This window comes from Eubalaena glacialis, chromosome 8 (genome assembly GCF_028564815.1).
Source record: "Eubalaena glacialis isolate mEubGla1 chromosome 8, mEubGla1.1.hap2.+ XY, whole genome shotgun sequence".
In the NCBI taxonomy this organism is placed as follows: Eukaryota; Metazoa; Chordata; class Mammalia; order Artiodactyla; family Balaenidae; genus Eubalaena; species Eubalaena glacialis.
The window spans coordinates 25579722-25604444 of record NC_083723.1 but is presented as its reverse complement, the minus strand read 5'-3'; positions in this window follow the sequence as shown (position 1 = coordinate 25604444).

The window sequence follows — 24723 nt, the reverse complement described above, 5'->3', positions numbered from 1 at the left end:
GATCATTTTTTCCTTCTCAGAAGTATGGAAATAGTCTGCACAATCTGTATGCTCCAGGGGGCTCCCAAACAATTCAGACCCACAGCATGGTTCCCTGGGATTTTATGATTTTTCTGTGAGAAGTAGCTTTTCCCATGAAAACCATAATATTAGTCACATAAATTGAATATTTATTTTATATCATACATTCTAATAAGCACTTTGCATATACAATAACTTCTTTGTTTACTATCCTAATCCCCATGTAACATACGATGCCTGGAGAGAAATCTTCATTTACTCAAGCTCATGCAGCTAATTTGCATGTCATAACCTGCGCTTGAATTCAGACTGCTTGAAAAAGAGACCTATAACTCTAAGTACATTCTATATGACTACAAGTTAGGAGTTCATGCATGCCTCTAACAACTTAGGCATAAAGTAAGGGGAGGGGAGAAAGAAAGGTTTTTCCATTTCTTAAGAGGTATTGTACATTTGGCATGCATAAAAGAGCAGGATTAATCACACACTGCCTTTCCTATCGGTGAAGAGTCCCACATAGGGAGTAGAATCTGAGAGGTGAGTAAGGAGACCTGTGGAAGGGAAGACCTGTGGCACGCCAGACCTTAAGCAAAGCGAGAAGGATGTTCAGGTCAGAAGTGATAAGAAGGGAGTGGCAGCAGAAATACGAGATTCATTACATAAAGGAGGATTGATACAATAACTGTGTTAAACATAAATGAAGGCTGGTTTCTCCTGTCAGACATGTGAGTTACAAAAGTAGAAAATGAGAAAACTATAATGAACAATATGAGGATAAATTAAAATTAACAGTGTTAGAGTAAACATGTTTTTCATTACATGGTTAGGTACAGGAAGATGTGTGTGTGTGTGTGTGTGTGTACAGTTACATAAATATTGATGTAACTGTATGTGAGCACGCATACACACACACACACACACACACACACAGATGCATATCTGTAGCTACATCTACTAAAAGAGTGAAAGAACTTAGGAGGATGATACAACAATAGCAATGAGCACATCTAGTACCCAGATACTGACTTCTACATACCATTTTATCCTATAAGAGCTCCCTAGAGCAATGACTCATTTTGAAAGTGATAGGAGTTAAAATGCAAGATGAGCTTGAAATAACTCGTTGTGAAAGAAAGCAAGAACATGCTCAAGGAATGGTGAGGGTATGTTAAAAAACAAACAAACAAACAGAAATTAGCTTGAATTGGCTCCCTCTAGCCAATTTAAGGGCACTTTGAACATAATAGTTCATAAATGAAAATAATAGTTCCAAATTATAACCCATTATAAAAAATGGGACTCCATGAGTCCATAGAGATATAAATACATAAATAAATTGACAATTTCATGGGGAAGAGAATGTTTACATATTTTCAAAATACCTCACCATAAAATATTCATTAATTGCAAAGGATAAAATAGCAACTTTGGAATGGAGAAAACTGGTAGACACCATCTTAGTCAAGTAATTAAAGTGAACATCATCAGTAATTAGTCAAACTGATAGCAAGCCATAAGAAGATATTGTAACTTCTGTGATATTTAATCCCAAACTACATAACCCAAATCTTATCATGGGCAGACATCAGGCAAATCCAATTTGAGGAAAATTCTCCAAAATTACCAGCCTTTAATCTTCAAAATCGTGTTAAAACTTAAGAGAAGATTGAAGAACTTTCCAGATCAACGGAGACTAAAAGGACATGACAACCGGATTTTTTGCTATAAAAATATTGAGACAATTGGTAAAACTTGAAAGGAGGTCTCAGTATTAGGTGTATTGATGTCAACTTCTGGATTTTGTTGTTTTTATTGTGGTAATGTTGGAGGATGCTCTTAGGAAATATACCTTAAAGTATATGGAGATGATGAGACATCAAGATCAGCAACTTATTCTCAAATGGTTCAGGAAAAAAAAATTTTTCCCACATGTTCATGATTATTTAAAACATTTAATAATTATAAAGACTAAAAAATAGAAATCAAGAAAGAAAAAAAGATGATATTGAAGATAGTCAGAAAAGAGGCAATACTTTAAATCATATTCTAAAAATTCCTGAAGAAGCACATAAAAGCAGTAGAGCAGAATACTGAAAAGTATCTATCACTCAAGAAAATGTTTCTAAAATAAAAGATGATTTGAGGCTACATGTTACAAAAGGCAAACTAGGTTTATGGAAGACCAATACGGAGTGGCTGAATATGAGACATTTTCTAGTAAACCATTAGATATTAACGAAAAAGAAAAAAATATTTGAGCCCCTAGGCAAAAAGGTTAAGTCAGTTATAAGAGAGTGATAGTCAAATTGTAAAAAGACTTTTTTTACAAGAATTTCCACAGTTAATAGAGTAACGTATTTAGGAAACCTGAGGACACAAATTGTGACTTTAAAAATTTATACAAAGGAAAATGACCTCACAGATAAAGAAAGCAGATAAAATTTCAGGACCATGGAAGCCATCAGGAAATATTGTTCCTATGAGTTCTTCCTGAGGAATTTGCTAGGGAATGAACTCCAGACAACCAAAATAACTGGAGAATTATCAGCATAAGAAATGATGGTGAGAGACAAATACATATTTATTTACAAAATTAAAAATAAATAATGTTTTTAGAGAGTGTACTACACATAAAGGCTACATTAGCTGCAAATATAGATAAATTAATTAAAAAGCAACTGTTAATTAAAATATTATAAGTTTTTATTTTTGTTGATTTTTGTTGTTTTTGTTTTTCTCGCTGCACACAGCTCCCTACCCTAACTCTACTCTGCCTGGGCCAGAAGAACTAAAAGCATTTATAGTAGGGAAAAAAATTGGAACAGAGGCACAATGAGGGGAGACTACTCTAGTAGATATTAAAACATGTTATAATGCCTCTGAATTGCAAACAGTATGATAGTGACAAATGATTATACAGATAGATGTATGGAACAGAATATAAAATTTTGATAAGAGTCCCAAATGATCATGAAAATGTAAAAGTGCAGAAAAGGTTGACATTTTTAAAAATGATGTAATAACTCATAGCATGAGGAAAATAAAACATTTTTGTATTGTATATCAGATTTTATCAAATTGATTAGATTTTCTCAAAAATGCAATCATACACATAATAGAAGAAAATATGAATGAATTTCTTTATAACTTGTGAGTAGGAAAAACTTACAACTGTAACTCAAAATCCAGAAACCACATGGGAATAAATTGATGAGTGTGACATAAATCATCATATGATCACCATCATCATCATCACCATCATCACAAGAACTACAACAACAACATTTTTATGGCAAACAAATAAAATCACCATAAGAAAAGTAAAAATACAAATGAGAAATTGGGAAAATATTTGCATATTAGAAGAATAAAAGTAACAATCAGATATGAAAATGGACTAAGACAAGAGTCAACAGTTTAGAGGAGTTGCAAATGACTCTCAAGCATATGAAAATATGCTCTATTTTATTCATAATAAAATTGAAAATTAAAATAATACTACATTACTATTTGTAACCTATAGGATTACCAAAAATTTATGTTTGAAAATATCTTCTGTTGGTGAGGCTGCGTGAAACAGACCTCATATAACTCTTGGTGAGGATGAAAAATACTACAACCTTTACTGAGAGAATATGGTAGAATCTAGGAAAACTGCATATGCATTTACATTTTGATGCTGCAATCTCACCTCTAGAAAATACCTCAAATACACTGACAAAAATATAAAAAGATGTATGCACACACCATTCGTTGCATCATTATTTAACAGCAAGATTGAAAATATCCATAGGGTAGTGATTATATAAACTGTGATACACCTAGACAATGGAATAATATGTCCATAGAAAAAGAAATAAGGAAGCTCTCTATATTATTTACATAATGATCTCTGAGATACTATATTGGGGGGGGGGAGGAAGGTGAAAAAAAGTGTGCATAATGTGTTACTGTTAAATTTATCATGGAAAGAACAGAAAATTATACAACAAATTTTTTAAATCCTGGAGAATTTTATAGATTAAAGAGAGTTAAGAGACATACCAACCAATTAAAAAGTATGGAATTTACTTAGACGATGATTTGAAAAGCAACAAAACTTCATAAGACAATCCAAAAATTTTTATCATTACTGAATATATGATGATGTTAAGGAATTAATGTGATTTTTAAGGTATGCTAACTATATCACAGTTATATTTTAAAAGAAGAGTCCTTTGCCTTTAAGAATAGATAATAAAATATTTACAAATGAAATAACATGTTGTTTGGGATTTTCTTCAAAATAATCCAAGTAGGGGATAAAGTAGGCAATGCTATAGATGAAACAAAATTGGCCATATATTGTAATTGTTGAAGCTAGTGATGTGTACGTAAGAGTTCATTGTATAATTCTCTTGGATTTAATATATGTGAATTTTTAAATAAAAACTTTTTATTCAGAAAAATATATGCCCCCATCATAATAAAAGTAAATACCTTATATTTTCAATTGCAATAAACTATATCTTTAAAACAACACAATTTGAAAAGTGGACGGGATATAGTAAAGATATTAAGAATTTCTCTTATTGTCTTCACTTCACTTCTGTTGCTCCTTCTAAGACAAAAGTGCCTAATCAGCTAGAATATATATGTTTACCAATTCTATCTGCTAAATATAAATTAAAATCCTTTCTTTCCATCACTATTGTAATTCAACATCTCTCACCCAATCCTCAGCAGTACAATTTACTTTTCTCAAAATACTCTGTTCTTGCACATATTTCTGCCCTTCCATGTGCTATTCCATTTATCTGGAGTGTCCGTCCTCCTTCTTCTTCTCCTTTGGCTTCCCTTTGCCCTAACTCCCTCCTCGCAACCTCCACTCCACCCCAGTCTTCTTTACCTGGATTTCCTGTGCTCGTTTCTCAACACTCAGCATAAGCTTCACTGTGTACCCCTCACCCCACCCACCATGACCCTCCTATGAAATATTTTCTGACCTATGCAGTTCAGGAGGGTTTCCCTTCCAGGTCACTAACCATTCCCAACAGATCCTCAACGGTGAGTGGTGTATAAGCTTCATCAGGTCAGCAACTGTGATTTGTCCTTTAATTTATCCCCAGAACAATTTTCTCCATATCACTATTTTAATTTATAGTGTTTTCACCTTGTGAATGTTGAACAAATTTTCATTATCTGCCTTTTAGATTCAGGAGAGGTCACAATCGCCTATCCTTTGGATTATGAAGATGCACCCACCCCACATTCTTGGGTATTATATTTTAGCGTTTATGACAAAGAACGACTGCATTCCACAACTGGAACACTCACAGTGATTCTACAAGATGTCAATGACAATCCACCTCAATGCACTCAGGATATTTACATGTAAGTTATTATAGCAAATTTGGTCTTCAGATTTTGGCATAGAGAGAAAAGAGAGAAAAATAAATGGGTAAACAACATACTATTCCTGGAATGAAGAAGAAGCCCTTCCTTCCATCTTTACTGTATTTTTAACCAATTTGCAGCTTCTCTGGTACAATTGGACCTGCTTTATTTTGTCGCAGAAAATTATAAAAATTAAAGCTAGAAAGGACCCCAAAAGATGACATTTGTCTAGCGCCGTGCTTCCAGGGAGGTAAGACAACTATCACACTAAAAATTATATATATGTATGGATAGTAAATTATAATTCATTTTTAAAATGTTACTGGCATTAATTTAAAGATAGCACTAAAGCCACATGCAAACTTTCAGCTTTTTAATTACATAGAGATTTTACAATGAAGGCATGATAAGTTATTTCCATTATATAAAAGGAGTACCAAATCTATAAGATTTCATTCACTGAAACACAGATTTCCTGATCCCTAGTACATTTTCCCCTTCAGAATACCTGATTGCTCAGAAAATTCTTAACCTAGTCTGGCAGTATTCTGGTAACATACTCTTTTTTGGTATTCTCATTACATATCTCATTCCAACAGTGTATGCAATAATCCACCCTTGAGGAAAACCATAGATATGTGGGCTTTATATCATCAAGTAACCCAAGACAATCTAGATAGAACTAAAATCAACTACATGGAGTAGAACTTTGACAGTCCTGCAAGATGAACAACAGAAGCTCCTGCTTAATCAGAATTGTCACTTACATAGTAGAAACAATGTTTTATACAATGCTATAAAAGTGCTTTAGTGGTCACGCTTAAATAATGTATTGAAACCACTTAAAACAATATTTTAGAAATACTATTGCTAGGGAGGGGCAAGATGGCGGAAGAGTAAGACGTGGAGATCACCTTCCTCCCCACAGATACATGAGAAATACATCTACACGTGGAACTGCTCCTACAGAACACCCACTGAACGCTGGCAGAAGACGTCAGACCTCCCAAAAGGCAAGAAAATCCCCACGTACTTGGGTAGGGCAAAAGAAAAAAGAAATAACAGAGACAAAAGAATAGGGACGGGACCTGCACCAGTGGGAGGGAGCTGTGAAGGAGGAAAGGTTTCCACACACTAGGAAGCCCCTTCGTGGGCAGAGACTGCGGGTAGCAGAGGGGGGAAGCTTCGGAGCCACGGAGGAGAGCGCAGCCACATTGGTGCGGAGGGCAAAGCGGAGATTCCCGCACAGAGGAGCGGTGCCGACCAGCACTCACCAGCCCGAGAGGCTTGTCTGCTCAGCCGCCGGGGCGGGCGGGGCCTGGGAGCTGGGGCTCGGGCTTCGGTGCTAGCCGGGAGGGAGTCCGGGAAAAAGACTGCAGCTGCCAAAGAGGCAAGAGAATTTTTCTTGCCTCTTTGTTTCGCGGCGCGCAAGGAGAGGGGATTCAGAGCGCCGCCTAAACGAGCTCCAGAGACGGGTGCGAGCCGCGGCTATCAGCGCGGATCCCACAGCAACAGGGACGCAGAGGGAAAAACGGAGAGATTCCCGCACAGAGGCTCGGCGCCGAGCAGCACTCACCAGCCCGAGAAGCTTGTCTGCTCACCCGCCGGGGCGGGCGGGGGCTGGGAGCTGAGGCGCGGGCTTCGGTCGGATCCCAGGGAGAGGACTGGGGTTGGCTGCGTGAACACAGCCTGAAGGGTCTAGCGCACCACAACTAGCCGGGAGGGTGCACGAGAAAAAGTCTGCAGCTGCCGAAGAGGCAGGAGACTTTTTCTTGCCTCTTTGTTTCGCGGCGTGCAAGGAGAGGGGATTCAGAGCGCCACTTAAACGAACTCCAGAGACGGGCGCGAGCCGCGGCTATCAGCGCGGACCCCAGAGACGGGCATGAGACGCTAAGGCTGCTGCTGCCGCCACCAAACAGCCTGTGGGCGAGCACAGGTCATTCTCCACACCGCCCCTCCCGGGAGCCTGTGCAGCCCGCCACGGCCAGGCTCCCGTAATCCGGGGACAACTTCCCCGGGAGAGCGCACGGCGCGCCTCAGGCTGCTGCAACGTCACGCCGGCTTCTGCCGCCGCAGGCTCGCCCCGCCTCCTCCGTACCGCTCCCTCCCCCCGGCCTGACTGAGCCAGAGCCCCCGAATCAGCTGCTCCTTTAACCCCGTTCTGTCTGGGCGGGGAACAGACGCCCTCAGGCGACCTACATGCAGAGGCGGGTCCAAATCCAAAGCTGAACCCCGGGAGCTGTACGAACAAAGAAGAGAAAGGGAAATCTCTCCCAGCAGCCTCAGAAGCAGCGGATTAAAGCTCCACAAACAACTTGATGTGCCTGCATCTGTTGAATACCTGAATAGACAACGAATCATCCCAAATTTAGGAGATGGACTTTGGGAGCAGGATATATTAACTTTTCCCCTTTTCCTTTTTTTTGTGAGTGTAGATGTGTATGCTTCTGGGTGAGATTTTGTCTGTATAGCTTTGCTCTCACCGTTAGTCCTAGGGTTAGGTCAGTCCGTTTTTTTTTTTTTTTTTTTTGGCTTAAAAAAATTTTTTTTTTTCCCTAATAAATGTTTTCTTAATAATTTTTTCCTTATTTTCTATTTTTAAAAAAATTTTTAATAAGTTTTTTCATATTTTTTATTTTAAAAAATTAAAAAAATTTTTTTCTTAATAAATTTTTTCTAAATAATTTTTTTCTTATTTTTAGTATAAAAAATTAATAAATCTATTTTTAAAAATTAAAAAAATTTTTTTTTCTTAATAAATTTACTCTTAATAATTTTTTTCTTATTTTTTATTATAATTGCTTTATTTTATTTTATTTTATCCTCTTTTTTTCTTTCTTTCCATTTTTTCTCCCTTTTATTCTGAGCCGTGTGGATGAAAGGCTCTTGGTGCTCCAGCCAGGCATCAGGGCTGTGCCTCTGAGGTGGGAGAGCCAACTTCAGGACACTGGTCCACAAGAGACCTCCCAGCTCCACGTAATACCAAACGGCGAAAATCTCTCACAGATCTCCATCTCAACATCAAGACCCAGCTTCACTCAACGACCAGCAAGCTACAGGGCTGGACACCCTATGCCAAACAACTAGCAAGAGAGGAACACAGCCCCATCCATTAACAGAGAGGCTGCCTAAAATCATAATAAGGCCACAGACACCCCAAAACACACCACCAGACGTGGACGAACCCACCAGAAAGACAACATCCAGCCTCATCCACCAGAACACAGGCACTAGTTCCCTCCACCAGGAAACCTACACAACCCACTGAACCAACCTTAGCCACTGGGGACAGATACCAAAAACAACGGGAACTACGAACCTGCAGCCTGTGAAAAGGAGACCCCAAACACAGTAAGATAAGCAAAATGAGAAGACAGAAAAACACACAGCAGATGAAGGAGCAGGGTCAAAACACACCAGACCTAACAAATGAAGAGGAAATAGGTAGTCTACCTGAAAAAGAATTCAGAATAATGATAGTAAGGATGATCCAAAGTCTTGGAAATAGAATAGACAAAATGCAAGAAACATTTAACAAGGACGTAGAAGAACTAAAGAGGAACCAAGAAACGATGACAAGCACAATAAATGAAATTAAAAATACTCTAGATGGGATCAATAGCAGAATAACTGAGGCAGAAGAACGGATAAGTGACCTGGAAGATAAAATGGTGGAAATAACTACTGCAGACCAGAATAAAGAAAAAAGAATGAAAAGAACTGAGGACAGTCTCAGAGACCTCTGGGACAACATTAAACGCACCAACATCCGAATTATAGGGGTCCCAGAAGAAGAAGAGAAAAAGAAAGGGACTGAGAAAATATTTGAAGAGATTATAGTTGAAAACTTCCCTAATATGGGAAAGGAAATAGTTAATCAAGTCCTGGAAGCACAGAGAGTCCCATACAGGATAAATCCAAGGAGAAACACACCAAGACACATATTAATCAAACTATCAAAAATTAAATATAAAGAAAACATATTAAAAGCAGCAAGGGAAAAACAACAGATAACACACAAGGGCATCCCCATAAGGTTAACAGCTGATCTTTCAGCAGAAACGCTGCAAGCCAGAAGGGAGTGGCTGGATATACTTAAAGTGATGAAGGAGAAAAACCTACAACCAAGATTACTCTACCCAGCAAGGATCTCATTCAGATTTGATGGAGAAATTAAAACCTTTACAGACAAGCAAAAGCTGAGAGAGTTCAGCACCACCAAACCAGCTTTACAACAAATGCTAAAGGAACTTCTCTAGGCAAGAAACACAAGAGAAGGAAAACACCTACAATAACAAACCCAAAACATTTAAGAAAATGGGAATAGGAACATACATATCGATAATTACCTTAAATGTAAATGGATTAAATGCTCCCACCAAAAGACACAGACTGGCTGAATGGATACAAAAACAAGACCCATATATATGCTGTCTACAAGAGACCCACTTCAGACCTAGAGACACATACAGACTGAAAGTGAGGGGATGGAAAAAGATATTCCATGCAAATGGAAATCAAAAGAAAGCTGGAGTAGCAATTCTCATATCAGACAAAATAGACTTTAAAATAAAGACAATTACAAGAGACAAAGAAGGACACTATATAATGATCAAGGGATCGATCCAAGAGGAAGGTATAACAATTGTAAATATTTATGCACCCAACATAGGAGCACCTCAATACATAAGGCAAATACTAACAGCCATGAAAGGGGAAATCGACAGTAACACAGTCATAGTAGGGGACTTTAACACCCCACTTTCACCAATGGACAGATCATCCAAAATGAAAATAAATAAGGAAACACAAGCTTTAAATGATACATTAAACAAGATGGACTTAATTGATATTTATAGGACATTCCACCCAAAAACAACAGAATACACATTTTTCTCAAGTGCTCATGGAACATTCTCCAGGATAGATCATATCTTGGGTCACAAATCAAGCCTTGGTAAATTTAAAAAAATTGAAATCGTATCAAGTATCTTTTCCGACCACAACGCTATGAGACTAGATATCAATTACAGGAAAAGATCTGTAAAAAATACAAACACATGGAGGCTACACAATACACTACTTAATAACGAAGTGATCACTGAAGAAATCAAAGGGGAAATCAAAAAATACCTAGAAACAAATGACAATGGAGACACGACGATCCAAAACCTATGGGATGCAGCAAAAGCAGTTCTAAGAGGGAAGTTTATAGCAATACAAGCCTACATCAAGAAACAGGAAACATCTCGAATAAACAACCTAACCTTGCACCTAAAGCAATTAGAGAAAGAAGAACAAAAAAACCCCAAAGCTAGCAGAAGGAAAGAAATCATAAAGATCAGATCAGAAATAAATGAAAAAGAAATGAAGGAAACAATAGCAAAAATCAATGAAACTAAAAGCTGGTTCTTTGAGAAGATAAACAAAATTGATAAACCATTAGCCAGACTCATCAAGAGAAAAAAGGAGAAGACTCAAATTAATAGAATTAGAAATGAAAAAGGAGAAGTAACCACTGACACTGCAGAAATACAAACGATCATAAGAGATTACTACAAGCAACTCTATGCTAATAAAATGGACAACCTGGAAGAAATGGACAGATTCTTAGAAATGCACAACCTGCCGAGACTGAACCAGGAAGAAATAGAAAATATGAACAGACCAATCACAAGCACTGAAATTGAAACTGTGATTAAAAATCTTCCAACACACAAAAGCCCAGGACCAGATGGCTTCACAGGCGAATTCTATCAAACATTTAGAGAAGAGCTAACACCTATCCTTCTCAAACTCTTCCAAAATATTGCAGAGGGAGGAACACTCCCCAACTCATTCTACGAGGCCACCATCACCCTGATACCAAAACCAGACAAAGATGTCACAAAGAAAGAAAACTACAGGCCAATATCACTGATGAACATAGATGCAAAAATCCTCAACAAAATACTAGCAAACAGAATCCAACAGCACATTAAAAGGATCATACACCATGATCAAGTGGGGTTTATTCCAGGAATGCAAGGATTCTTCAATATACGCAAATCAATCAACGTGATACATCATATTAACAAATTGAAGGAGAAAAACCATATGATCATCTCAATAGATGCAGAGAAAGCTTTCGACAAAATTCAACACCCATTTATGATAAAAGTCCTGCAGAAAGTAGGCATAGAGGGAACTTTCCCCAACATAATAAAGGCCGTATATGACAAACCCACAGCCAACATTGTCCTCAATGGTGAAAAACTGAAACCATTTCCACTAAGATCAGGAACAAGACAAGGTTGCCCACTCTCACCACTATTATTCAACATAGTTTTGGAAGTGTTAGCCACAGCAATCAGAGACGAAAAAGAAATAAAAGGAATCCAAATCGGAAAAGAAGAAGTAAAGCTGTCACTGTTTGCAGATGACATGATACTATACATAGAGAATCCAAAAGATGCTACGAGAAAACTACTAGAGCTAATCAATGAATTTGGTAAAGTAGCAGGATACAAAATTAATGCACAGAAATCTCTTGCATTCCTGTATACTAATGATGAAAAATCTGAAAGTGAAATTAAGAAAACACTCCCGTTTACCATTGCAACAAAAAGAATAAAATACCTAGGAATAAACCTACCTAAGGAGACAAAAGACCTGTATGCAGAAAATTATAGGACACTGATGAAAGAAATTAAAGATGATACAAATAGATGGAGAGATATACCATGTTCTTGGATTGGAAGAATCAACATTGTGAAAATGACTCTGCTACCCAAAGCAATCTACAGATTCAATGCAATCCCTATCAAACTACCACTGGCATTTTTCACAGAACTAGAACAAAAAATTTCACAATTTGTATGGAAACACAAAAGACCCCGAATAGCCAAAGCAATCTTGAGAACGAAAAATGGAGCTGGAGGAATCAGACTCCCTGACTTCAGACTATATTACAAAGCTACAGTAATCAAGACAGTTTGGTACTGGCACAAAAACAGAAATATAGATCAATGGAACAGGATAGAAAGCCCAGAGATAAGCCCACGCACATATGGTCACCTTATCTTTGATAAAGGAGGCAAGCATATACAGTGGAGAAAAGACAGCCTCTTCAATAAGTGGTGCTGGGAAAATTGGACAGGTACATGTAAAAGTATGAAATTAGAACACTCCCTAACACCATACACAAAAATAAACTCAAAATGGATTAAAGACCTAAGTGTAAGGCCAGACACTATCAAACTCTTAGAGGAAAACATAGGCAGAACACTGTATGACATAAGTCACAGCAAGATCCTTTTTGACCCAGGTCCTAGAGAAATGGAAATAAAAACACAAATAAACAAATGGGACCTAATGAAACTTAAAAGCTTTTGCACAGGAAAGGAAACCATAAACAAGACCAAAAGACAACCCTCAGAATGGGAGAAAATATTTGCAAATGAAGCAACGGACAAAGGATTAATCTCCAAGATTTACAAGCAGCTCATGCAGCTCAATAACAAAAAAACAAACAACCCAATCCAAAAATGGGCTGAAGACCTAAATAGACATTTCTCCAAAGAAGAGATACAGATTGCCAACAGACACATGAAAGAATGCTCAACATCATTAATCATTAGAGAAATGCAAATCAAAACTACAATGAGGTATCATCTCACACCGGTCAGAATGGCCATCATCAAAAAATCTAGAAACAATAAATGCTGGAGAGGGTGTGGAGAAAAGGGAACACTCTTGCACTGTTGGTGGGAATGTAAATTGATACAGCCACTATGGAGAACAGTATGGAGGTTCCTTAAAAAACTAAAAATAGAACTACCATATGACCCAGCAATCCCACTACTGGGCATATACCCTGAGAAAACCATAATTCAGAAAGAGTCATGTACCAAAATATTCATTGCAGCTCTGTTTACAATAGCCAGGACATGGAAGCAACCTAGGTGTCCATCATCGGATGAATGGATAAAGAAGATGTGGCACATATATACAATGGAATATTACTCAGCCATAAAAAGAAATGAAATGGAGGTGTTTGTAATGAGGTGGATGGAGTTAGAGTCTGTCATACAGAGTGAAGTAAGTCAGAAAGAGAAAAACAAATACAGTATGCTAACACATATATATGGAATCTAAGGGAAAAAAAAAAAAAAAAAGAGGTCATGAAGAACCTAGTGGCAAGATGGGAATAAAGACACAGACCTACTAGAGAATGGACTTGAGGATATGGGGAGGGGGAGGGGTGAGATGTGACAGGGTGAGAGAGTGTCATGGACATATATACACTACCAAATGTAAAATAGATAACTAGTGGGAAGCAGCCGCATAGCACAGGGAGATCAGCTCGGTGCTTTGTGACCACCTAGAGGGGTGGGATAGGGAGGGTGGGAGGGAGGGAGATGCAAGAGGGAAGAGATATGGCAACATATGTATATGTGTAACTGATTCACTTTGTTGTAAAGCAGAAGCTAGCACACCATTGTAAAGCAATTATACTTCAATAAAGATGTTTTTTAAAAAAAAAAAAAAGAAATACTATTGCTGGCATATATTTGATAACTTTGTAGAAACAAAACATAGTCCAAAATCCACATATGGAAATAGTGCCATTGCACTACTGAACTTCGAAAATCAACTTTTAGTTTGTAAACTTTTTGCCAGAAATATATTTTACTAAAAAACCAAGAGATGGAAAGAATAAACAATAATTTTGTAGACACTCCAACTGTAGTTTGCTTTGACTTCCTATTCTAGCTAGTAGTTTACAGATTCTTACTGGAACAGTATTAGAATTTTTGGTTTCTAGAACATTCTTTCTGTTAACAAATTTGACAACTCACCTTTTATTCCACTATTTTTCTCAAACCTAATGTATTTTAAGTAATTAAAATTAGAAATATTCTTTTAAAACAAACAAAAAATACAAATATAACTTCTTATTGGTCAGTATATTTAACACTAGCTGCTGTAACACCAACAAAAAATTTTTTTAATCAATGACTAAACTCAATAAGCATTTCTTTGCCCCTTATGCAAAGAGTAATGAAGCTTGGTTGGCTCTAGTGAGTGGCACTCCTCTCTCTATGCTGAGACTCAGGGATCCTGGCTTATTGGATCTTCTGTCCTGGTCATATTGTTGCCTTTAACTTCCAACCACATGGAGAGAGAGAGCACGTGGAAGGTACCCCACATATTTAATTACCTTGCCTAGACTGACACAAAGCCTTTTCACTTATATTTCATTTGCCAGCACATCCTCCCCTCCTCCCGAGCCCCACAGCCAACTGTAGAAGTTGTAGAAAAACTGGGATACAGAGAGCGACATAAGAATATTGGTAAAAATTAACAGTCCCTGCTAACTTTTAAGCAAATTTAATAGACAGTCAGTAACAGGACTACGGCAGCTTGAGCTGTGCACACAGCAGATCAAAGCATTAGTTCAAGTCTAGTATTATTCAATAACTTAAGGAACCTCCTAAAAACAAGACAGTTTTAAATACCAAGAATACAAAGAAAATTATACTGCACAGAAGGCAAGAAGTCCAAAGTTTATTCTTTTCTCCAGTCTGTGTCTTTTAAATTGTCATTTAACTTCTCTAGTCCTCAGTTTTCTCGTTTTTAAAATGGGGACAATGATAACTTATGTGCCTAAAGGCAAAAGTATGGAGCAAGTAATTTCAGATCAGTTTCAGCTCTAGGATTTATAAATAAAAAATTGTGAAGTTGAGGTACTACTGCCATTTTTCCAGTGATAATATATGAGTGTGTGTTACTAAATTTGCTGATTATTAATCCAACATAATAGCAGTTCATTTTTCCTAGGCCTTATAGCAAGAATGCCAAATATTTTCTTATCTTTCACAAATTTTCACCAACATTATAACTTTATTATTGGCAGAAGTAGTTATTTAAAATATGAGTATATTTTAAAACATATTTTAAATTAAATATTATCATCTGCATAAGTCTAAATTAACATGCTACAACACATTTTTCTCATATTTTCTTATTATAGAATTGAACTTCCTGAAAACATCCCAGTTGAAACTCTTTTAGTCTCTCTAACTTGTACAGATAAAGACAGAACTGTTCCCAATAACAATATAACTTACCATTTGATTATGGATACTTTTTCAAATGAAAACTTTACCCTCACAAACAATGAACTGAAAGTATTTTAAAGATTCTCTCTGACTGTGGCCCTGTGATGGACCTTAGAAAAACATTTTATTTTTATTATTATAAAATCTTTAATGAACTACAGTAGTTCAAATAGCTGATGGTAGAATTTGTTTCTGTATTTTCAACTGAACTTTAAACTGACAACAAAATATTTAGTTTAGAATGAATGCTGGAATGCAATTTTGATCTTGGGAACTGAACTAAGAAGGTTATAAATTTCCTAGAACAAATGGTTCTGTGATAAAGTACTGGCTATTCCTTTGGACTCTGTTAAAGTAACCGTAATTGCCATTAAGTAAGTATATTAAATAACTATTCTATAAAATAGAATATGCATACTTTATTACTGCATCTTGGAATATACAATAGCTTAAATATTTTACCAATTCAGTAAATCTAAACTTTATTTTTAACAATTTTTGAAACCAAAGTCAGTCTATAAGTCGCTATATTCACATGTTTTTAAATAGAATTGACAGGCTTGGTTAGGCATTGTGTTCAACCAGGATTTGTGGGTAATGTGTGGATATCATTACGATAAGCAATTGCTCATCTGACCAATTGGCCAAGACACCGGACATAGTCTGAATAAGTAAGACATACATAAGTAATAAGCAGTTTTTTGGCCTTGGATTTGACACAAGCCCTTGCAGTTGGACTCCTACCCAAGCCCCAAGCTGCATTTCATACTAACTCTAATGCCCTTACCATTTGCTGCCTCATACTGTATAACAGAGGTACACAGAAACACTTTCATGACCTTAAAACACTGCACTGTCTGTCAGCTCTGTCTTTTAGTCCTGCTGTTCACACTGTTCATACCACTAGAAAATGTTCCCCAGCATTTTGTTACCCAATTACCCACAAACTTTTGCACAGCCTTCATAACTTTGGTTAGACATTTCTTTTAAGAAGCCATCCCTAATATTTCTTCTCCCTCTTGTCTGGATCATGTGATTCTCTTTGGGTTCTCACAGCATTTTGTATCTCTCCCACAAAAGCCCTTATCACATCTCTGTCTCCCCAAATAAACAGAGAAAGAAAAAAAATCTGTTATGAAACTAGTGCCTGGCATATATTCAGTAATTTGTAGATATATGTTAATTAATGACTGAATTAATGCGTTATAAATGAATAAAATTAAACTGTGAAATAGGTTTGTAAGGCATTGATAGGATTTAGTAATAAATTACTCCCAAATACATCAGTACCACATTTTCACAATTCTTTGCAACTAGAAGTTATTGTTAATATGACCAGAATGTCAAAACAGATTCTTAGAAACTATATATACTAATTTGTACCTGATAATGATGAAAAATAATGCAATATCAAAAATATTCTTAATTAGGAATATTAAGATCATAGCATAGTATAACATTTCCTTGAATAAATAATAAATAAAATAAGCTCACCAAATATATGAATAAACAACAGACTGTTGCATTGGACCTGCTCTAATGTTGACAAAACCCATAAAACCTGCCACATAAGTTTCCTAGAAGCAAAATCATTGAATCAGAGTACCCATGATGGCTTTTCCGACATTTTCCTGTAAATTATTGAATGTTATACTCACTGGTATATAGTATACCTCCTTTTTCTTTTTTAAAACATTATTAGATTATTGGGATGAGAACAATAGGATTTTTTTCAAAAGGTGATTAAGCTCAGAAAGGGTTATTAAAATGGCAACATTCTTATCTCGCTAGAGCAGCCAAGCCAAGAGAAGCCAGTTTGCAGAAGAAAAGAAACTGACATAATTTTAATGCTTAGTGAGTAAAACCTTTATTAAGAGAACACAGAACACGAATTTGGCTTTCCAACAATGTCTGAATTTTAAACTCACAAACGGGCGTAATTAAGATACTAACTTTTAAAAAATAAAATTGATTTGTTCTAAGATGGCCATACATTTGCAGTGTATTATACTAATGGGAGAAAAAACAGAGTCTTAGCATTCACTCAAAACTGGGATTTATAATAAGCGTCAAGAGTTTTATGTTAAAATAATGAATAAAGCTCTAATAGACTAGTAGATACCATTAACTCTAAATTTATCTTAATTCATTGAAGAGTGACATTCACTGGGGTACTGGTGATAGCTATGTGATTTTAATGTTGAACAATGAATTACTATATAATGAATCCGAACTATTTCATATGTAATATATTTAATTTATTAATAAAATAAAAAATGAATGTTTATATTAGTATTGCTAATCACATATTGGATTAGGTCATTTTTCTTTAATAAGTATTGACCTGAAAAATCACCCCAATATATTTTATTAGTCAATTCATTTGTGATTACTATTTTATGATGTAATATTTGATATTTACAAGATAACATATCTGCAAGGTATGACACATAGCATTAGAATGAACCCCTGAACCCATCACCCCTCTTCAGAACTAGAACATTACTAACAGCTGTGCTACTACCCTTTCTCATCCCTCTACTTGGCCTTCAGAGGCAACCAATAACATGGTTTTGTATTTGTTATTGTTTGGGGGATTTTACAGTTTTATCATCTATGTACATATTCCTGGACAATATTGTTGGTTTGCTTAGCTCTTGAGCTTTAAAAAAGTGGTGTCATATTCTATTCAGTCTCCTGTGAGTTAATTTTTTCATTTATGTTATGTCTCTAAGAGTCATCTATGTATGGTATCTATCTAGCTAGCTAGCTTTTATCTACCTACCTACCTAGTTGCTGTAATATTCCATTACATGCTTTAACATTCCATTGTGTGACTATAACCATTCTCTCACTGGGATTTGGATTTCCTTCTGGATTTCACTTAAGGTTGTAATGAACATTCCTGTATGTTTTGCATGGTGCCTACATGCAACACATTCGGAAGGGTATCTACTTAAGCACAGAACTGCACTGCCATAGTGTATGTAAATAGTCAGTTACATAAGGTGGTGCCAAGTTGTTCTCCAAAGTGGTTGCATCACATTATACTCTCACCAGCAATGTATAAGGATTTTTCTTGATCGATATCCTTCTCATAATAACTGGTACACTCACATAGTTTAACATGCTTTTGCCTGATTAGTAATGAGGTTGCACTTCTCTTCATATACTCATCAACTGTGTGAAAAAAACATGAAATATTGTGGTTTCCTTTGTGTGAAGCACATAAAATGTATATTTATCCATTCTTGTTTTGTTTTCCTTATTGATCTGTATGATATATTCTGGAAAATATCTTTTTCCCATAAATATTTTAACAAGTGGTCTTTCATATTTAAGTTTTCTAGACACAGGGGAACTAATTTGTGGTTTGGAGTGAAGTAGGGATTCCACTGATTTTTTTCACCACTTGTAATACCAACTCGCAGTGATATTTCTACAGCCAACTACACTGCCATCTCTGACATAGATAGAATCTTTTGTATATGTTTGTGTATCTGGTTATTTTCTTACTTTTGTTGTATTTCTTTTCAATGCTCAATTTATTTCTATTTTTCCATATTATTTTAATGCAACTGGGATGAGAAAAAGCATACAGTAAATTCACAGGAGCATTACCACTGTGGATTGTTAACTTCTTGACTGATAATCTGGTTCAGTGCCATCAGTGTTCTTCATGTCACCTCCCTTTATCTACTTAGAATATAGACTACAGAATTTTATCATTGAAAAGTAGTTTAGAGACCACCTAATGTTATAGTTTATTCATGCAGAAACATTTTTTCCCATTTGACAATTCATTTACAGCCCTTGATTTCTATAATTCCTAGAACATTGTAGAATCCTAAGAAAACAATGCTATTCACCTATGCTTTTCTGCACCAAATTATCACCTAGTTGCTACACATAACTTTTCTCCCTAATAGGTGCTGGTTGTTTGTTGATGAAAATAGTTAATGTGAGTGTGGCTAAGGCACAAAAAGAACCTTAGAAGAACTGAAGACACAGCACACAATCACATTCCTTCCACTCCTCTTGGTTGGCCTCAGACCTACCCTAGCAATGGCCACCCTGAGGACTGTGTGATTATGCATGAGCTGAGAAAGGGGAGACTCCTGCCATCACCCCTTTTATTTAACATGAAAGATCCTGAATGCATCATGCCTGCCATGCACATCCCTCTCAGGAGAGTAAAGTGAAAGAACAAAAACATGAGATGCTTTGACCTCTCACACACAGAGTGGATCTCAAATTCTGTTTTTGCATGATTTCAAAGCTTGCGATTTAAAGCTTGCTTCTGAGAGATTATTCTTGCTAATACTAACTCATACCTAACTCACTTTTTAAAAGTGAAAATAAATTTATGACAACTACTTTTTACAAATCTTAATTATACATCAGAGCAGTTATTTATGAAGAGAATTATGAAATAGGAAGAATACAGTCTATGACAAATGAATCAGTGTGAACAAATGCATATCAAACATGGAACCCCAGTTTTGCTATTAGTATACTTTTACAATATGAGGTAATAATTACAAAGTGCCAGAATATACAGTAATATTATCTTAGCTTTTGCAATAAATTTATAGTTTTTATATTATAAAACTTTGCTCTCCAGTATGGAAGCCATCAGCTACTTGTGCTTTTGAGCACTTGAAATGTGGCTTGTCGGAACTGAGATATACTCCAAGAATGAAATAAGCAACGGATTTCAGAGAATTAGCACAAACAAATGAATGTAAACATCCCATCAATATTTTTTTGGTGTTGATTACAAGTTGAAATGATAGTATTTTGGACATATTTGATTAAATAAAATACTTTGTTAAAAATAATTTTACCTGTTTCTTCTAACTTTTTAAAAATGTGGCTACTAGAACTTTCAGAACAATGTCGAAAAGGAATGATGGGACGGGACATCCTTGTTTTGTTCCTGATCTTAGTGGGAAAGCTTTGAGTTTCTGGCCACTAGGTATGATGTTAGGTGTAGTTCTTTGTATATATTCTTTATCAAGTTGAGGAAGTTCTCCTCTAATCCTGGTATACTGAGAGCTTTTATCTTGAATGGGTGTTGCATTTTGTCTGATCAGGTGGTTTTTCCTTTTTAGCCTGTTGATGTGATGGTAATGTGGCTTCTAGAAAACTTAAAATTACATATGTTGTTCACATTCCTACCGAATATATCCCTATTGAATAGCAATAGCATTGCTATAGGATATTATTTTCACTTATTTTTTTTACCAAAGGTTTCACAAGTCTTAGCTTTAGAGTCATGTAACTGATAAAGTGAATGCTTAATTATTAAAAGTAACCATCAATGTGATATTTTTTATCTGCAAATTGGACCTACACATCTAGATTATGATAATGCTATTTTTGTAGGAATGCACTTCAAATATATATTACTTGTGAGAGTGTCTGATGAAGGAAGTCCTGTACTCTCAAGTAAGAATTTACTAATTTGAAATATTAAAATGTTCTGAGTTATATAAAATAACAAGTAATTTAAGAAATTAGTTATTAGAAGTTTATTATATTTGTAAATATTCTGATGATCTGCTATAATAAAGTATAAAATTATTACTTATTTTAACTTATTTAGTGCATATGTACTGCTATTTAAAAAAAGAAAGTCCAAATGAAAATTGGAACATTTGGAGAGAATGATGTCCAAATGCTATTACAGCATGTTGCAGCTATTTAAAGGCAATGTCAAAGTTGAACTTTTCTGAAATATGTGTTGTTTAAAAAATTTCTCAGGGAATTAATTTTGCATTGGAGAAAATACTTATGTTCACATTCATAGTAAATTGCATTTCCTTCATATTTCTTTATTATATTGTCATGATGAAGTATTTTAATCATATTTCAAGTAGAAAACAATGTCTGCTTTTGGAAACTATGATTTTTAATTCAGAATAGTACCATTATGCATAAACACATTATAAAATATGATTGTTTTGACAAGTATTCAAAATCAGTTAATAGGGTGTTTTAATCCTAAACTTATTTTCAAATGCTCTATAATCGAAAAGGTAATAATTTAATAACAAAACTTAACAATATAGATGTATTTGTAAAATTTACACACTTAAAATATATATTAGATGTTAATTCAAAAGTAAAGAAAAAAATGAGAACTATAGAAGACACATGATCACCTTAATTACATTTTTATGTACTTTTTTCTCCGTAGCACCTATTACAGTCATGATAAGGGTGAGTCGCATAAATGAATTAAATCCAAGTGGAACTACATTGGCATTTATCTTCAGCTTATTTGAAAACAGTCCAGTTGATACCCTAGTTGGAAAAAGTACGTTTACAGATGGAGACTGGCCATTTAATAATATAAAATACAGTATTGTTGGAGTCAATTTAGGATCACCCCCCAAATTTTACATTGAACCAGACACATGTACTGTAAAAATGCTGATATCAATTAGTAACAAAAATAAAGAGCTCATATATACTCATTTAGAATTTATTTTATTGAGAAACAGTGCATATTGGAAAATGTTAAAAAACAACTTTCTCTTGAACTATGCAATGTTCACCTTGGTTTGTTAGCTGTATCCATAAATTCTTAGTTACTGCAGGAAAAGCACTGAAGTTTTAATCTTTGCTATATAGATCTTCAGAAAGCCTATGCACATGTATTTCTTCCATATAAATGGTGTGTGAATTAATGTCTACGATGATTTTGCTGATGGATTACATGCTGGGAGTATGAACATATAAACAAAATTGATTTGTATTAGTTCATTTCCATTTGTTATTATAGTGATTAGTTCATTCATATCGTTTATAATTTAGCATAAATTGAAGATATTTAGCGATCCTGGGATAAGAGTTCTCCTTTCATTTTTGTGTCAGGAATGATAAAGCTATTGGGTTCACTGGACAAGGAATCTGAATCATGGTACAAGATAGCTGTGAGAATAACAGACTTGGATAATGATGCTGTCCCTGACCCCCTCAGACAGAGAAGTAGTACCACTCAGGTGACTGTCAATGTTCTGGTAAGAATAAATCATTGCTTGTAATACTGTTATCCCTTAGGAGACATATTCAGTCCCCTCAGCATGGACCTAATTCAGAGAGTAACACGTGGTTTCAAAAACTGTAACACACGATGAGAAAATTGTCATTGTATACAAACTAATCTGTGTGAATTCTGAATTTGATTGTCTCACACATCTGTACTTCAATGTAGAGCGCCTGATACCTAAAGTTGTATGTAAGAAGTTGTTGCAAGAATCATTCTGTTGTTACACATACTTCCATAAACAAACATCTGTTCTAGAGTTTTAGGAGGTCACTCTGTTTGATACTTCAAAAAAAACTGCTTCTCTGCTCATCTAGCTGTTCTAATCCCTTTCTGGTTTTCACTTAAGAAATATTTTAATATTTTCCCTAGTGAAGATTCTGAGAGATCAGGCATAGAGGTTCACAAACATGAAGCACAGAGGCAAGAACTTCTAACTTATAAATAAATACTTTTTAAATATTCAAAGCAAAAACATATTTGACTTGGTTTGCTTAAGACTTACATCAATACAATTCTGTACACTACTTTTATTGGCAGAACTATACAAAAGGAGAAGTTCTCCTTTATAGATACTGCCAAATTTTCTTTATCTTATGAATTTATTTGTGCCCTTTCTTGATGCTTGAGAGCAGTAAAAATTCCAGCAGGGGACTCTATGAAGCAGGCAATGACTTCTAATAAAATGATTTAAAACCACAAACACTGTTCAGAGCCTATGCATACCCCTACACACTGGACACTTTCATATGTGTTCTTGGTGAGCTAAAATCCTTAATGGAGCCCATGACTCAGTGTTACAATCCCCATTATAGGATCATTATGTCTGGAAAGCACAATAAACCAGGCCAAAAATCTTTGTGGAGAAAAATTTAATGAAGTGACTTGAGTGGTTTCAGCCATGACTCAGAGATGTCATAAGCTAATGAACCTGCTGTCTTTCTGCAAGCTTTCAATAATACAAGCGCACTTTAAGTTACATTATAAGTTTCAGTAGATGTCTTTTGCATTTGCACTTCTATAACTGATTGTTTCCATTTTCATTTTGTTTGTGAGCTCCTATATTCAGATAGGTATAGAACAAAAGATCTTTGTTCTTCAGCTTTAAAAGCATTCACATTTCTTTCTCTTATGGAGCTAGAAGGATTTATTTAGGAATGAATACCTGATTTCTTGGGACTAGGAAAAAGGCTATACATTTCCCACCATCAGACGGTGTGGTAAACTTCTGCCTAAGACATTGACACTGAATTCAAATACCCTTCCTCTAAAGATACTTCCAACCAAACTTTGGGTGGAAGGTATAAAAAATGTTTTATTCAGAAAACTAAACTGAGGCCAAAATTCCCTGTATGGTATAATTATTTTTTATACTACAGTTTGTTCCAAGAAAGATTGAAGCTCATATAAAAAATAAACATAATATAACAATACTGAAGTTAAAATTAGACGAATAAATCTAAATTTCATCTGTAAAAGCAAACAAGAAAAATTTGCATCTTTTATAAAATGAAGGATGAATATTATTATGTACTGAATGTTTGTGTTCTACCAAAATTCATATGTTATAGCCCTAATCCCCAGTGTGACGGTATTTGGAAATGAGGCCTTTTGGAGGTAAATAAGATTAGATGAAGTCATGAGGATGAGGCTCTGGTCTGATGAGATTAGTTTCCTTATTAGAAGAGATACCAGAAAGCTTATTTTCTCCCCCTGCCATGTAAGGACATGGTAAGGAGGTGACCATCTGCAAGCCAGGAAGAGTTCTCACCAGAAACTAAAACCTGCTTGTCTTTGATCTTAGACTTTCTAGCCTCTAGAACTTTGAGAAAATAAATTTCTACTCTTTATAAGCAACCCAGCAACCCAGTATCGTATTTTGTTATGACAGCCCAAGCAGACTAAGGCAAACATAATTTGTTTCAACAAACATAAAGATGTTATAAACTATAATATTAAAAGATATATTCCTAGTAAATAATATTTGATATTCCTAGAAATAATAGCTAGATCAATGGAACATTCTAGGAAACCTAGGATCCAAGATATAAGATAGTAGGTTAATGATAAATTCTTAAATGAATGGTGTTAGAATAACTAATAAACAATTTTAGCAAAAAATGAATGTTGTTTCTTACTTTAACTAGGAAGATTCAAGAAATAAGTGTA